The sequence below is a fragment of the Amia ocellicauda genome, unplaced genomic scaffold, assembly GCF_036373705.1.
Source record: "Amia ocellicauda isolate fAmiCal2 unplaced genomic scaffold, fAmiCal2.hap1 HAP1_SCAFFOLD_29, whole genome shotgun sequence".
Lineage (NCBI taxonomy): Eukaryota > Metazoa > Chordata > Actinopteri > Amiiformes > Amiidae > Amia > Amia ocellicauda.
Window position 1 is genome coordinate 672501 of NW_027102854.1, and position 2500 is coordinate 675000.

A 2500-nucleotide genomic window follows, 5' to 3' on the forward strand; every position below is an offset into this window, starting at 1 on the left:
AGGGAGAGAGAGAGAGAGAGAGAGAGACAGACAGACTGACAAACACAAACAGACACACACACACACACACACACACACACACACAGACACACACACAGCCAGCCAGCCAGCCAGCCAGCCAGCCAGCTCAGCGATGACATCACAAGCCTCTCTCAGCTGACTGCTATGACATCACAGAGCATGAACATTCCGTTGCTTGCCGTCTGTCAACCACTCAGTCACTGCCAGCCAGACTGGCTGGCTGGCTGGATGGGGGGGCTGCTTGCTGCTGCTGTGTACCTTAGCAAGCTTATTTGCTTGACCGGCCTTCCTACTCCTCTGCCCACATGCCCACCTATGCCCGATCTGCTGTTCACCTGGATCACAGCTCCGCCCCAACAAGGCAGATCCTCCCAAAAATGGTACAAACTGATCCACGTTCCCCTCCACAGAAAGCTTTAGCCCAAAATAAGGGACACATTCTGCCCAATATGTCAGCGCCAACCACAGCCTGAGGGACACAGTGACACACGAGCACCGGCTGTAAATATAATGTAAATACTCGTTTGTAATGCATGTCATTGTATTTCAAAAAAGGAATCTGGAAATGGTATACCTATTTTCTTTATTTGTATGTATTAAAGATCACATTTTATTACATTTTCTTTTTCTGTACGTCATTACATCTTATTGTGATTCATAATTCTATTATTTATTTTCCGTGTATATGTATGTATGTATGTATTGTGACAAACCAAGGGGCAGGGTCATACATGGCAGATATGTCAGGCCAGGTCTGCTGCAAGGTGTGTACTCTAGGGTAGAATACCGACCCTAGGCAACTACACTCCCCAGAAACCCTCAGGCAGCCATTCTAGCACCTAATGTGGTCACTTGGTGTTACTTCCTCAATTATTCACCAGGTATATAAGGCGGGCCTGAGAGAGAGAAAAGTGAGAGACAATAGGGTGAGTTATCTGGAAAACAGAGGTAGCTCATAAGGAGAAAGCCAAGACTTATTTATTCCAGACTTTGTTTAAAATAGAATGATTATGTAAGATTAGTTACAACTCCAGTGTGAGTTAGGTTTTGTTTTCAGATTTGTTTTGTTTGAAGTAAACATACAGGCACAGCCCTGTATTTGCAACCTCCTCCCTGGGTCATGACTGGTTTTTACTCCTAAGAAGATCACAGAGAAGACCCGCACATGTGTACAGCCAAGGCGTTTTGTCACATTTGGTGTAGAATGCGGGCAGCACCTCATGAAACCCAGACTGGCTGAGTGAATTTTTTTATCCAAAAAAAATAAAACTACAGGCTGTAATAGCCCAACAGGAAGCGACCAGGGTGCAGCAGGTGGCTCACCAGGATGCTATGCGGATGCATCAGGAAGCACTGCAGGTCCAGCATGATACAAATAAAATGTTTAGAGAAGAGCAGGAAAAGGTGACTAAAGAGCTGAAAGAGAGTGTTGAAGCACTTGCAACCAGGATTGGGCCACAGGGGGCTGCAACCCATTCCACTCCCCGCACCAATCACTTTCTGCAGAAAATGACAAAACAGGACGATGTTGAGGCCTTCCTTATGACCTTTGAGAGGACAGCAGAGAGAGGGATGGCCAAAAGATTCCTGGGCAGGGCTTGTGGCACCTTATCTGGCAGGGGATGCACAGAAAGCGTACTTTGATCTGGAGCTGAAGGACGCCCAGGACTATGATAAATTGAAAGCGGAGATAATGACCCGATTGGGCGTGACCACCGCAGTGAGGGCACATCGGTTTCAGCAGTGGGCCTACCAACCAGGACAACCAATCCGAACGCAGATGTTTGATCTGATCCATCTGGCCAGGAAATGGCTACAGCCAGAGGTCCATTCATCAGCCGAGGTGGTGGAGGCCATAGTCCTTGACAACTACCAACGCTGTTTGCCCAAGGACGTTCGACGCTGGGTTGGCCAGAATGAGGTGCTGTCCGCTGACACCTTGGTGGCCATTGTAGAGCGGTTCTATACAGCCGGAGCAGCAGAGCATGTACCGGAGGTTAAAAACTCGTTCCCCAGGCCATGACGAACCAGCGGACCGGGTAAGATGGTTCCAAAGTACTCTGGGAAACATGACGCGCTGGGTTGGAAGAAAAGAGCAAGACTGGGGGGGGCAAAGGTGGGGCCTAAAGCCGAGACTAAGGGTTATAGGGGGTCACCATCACAACCAATTGTCTGCTACAATTGTGACAAAGTAGGACATATTGCGGCCCACTGCCCAGGTAGAGAGGAACCAATGCAATGTAATGTGTGTGATATGGGGAAAGAGAAACCGGTATTTTATGCCTGCCCTGTTGGGACGGATGTTTTCATAGGCGGAGTACCTAATCCAAAACACATGTGTACAGTGATAGTCGATGAGAAAGAAGTGGCTGCTCTACTCGACTCTGGCAGTATGGTTACACTGGTCACAGAAAAATTAGTAGCGACCAACAAGCTGGATAGACATCAGGAGCTCAGTATCACATGCACACATGGTGAC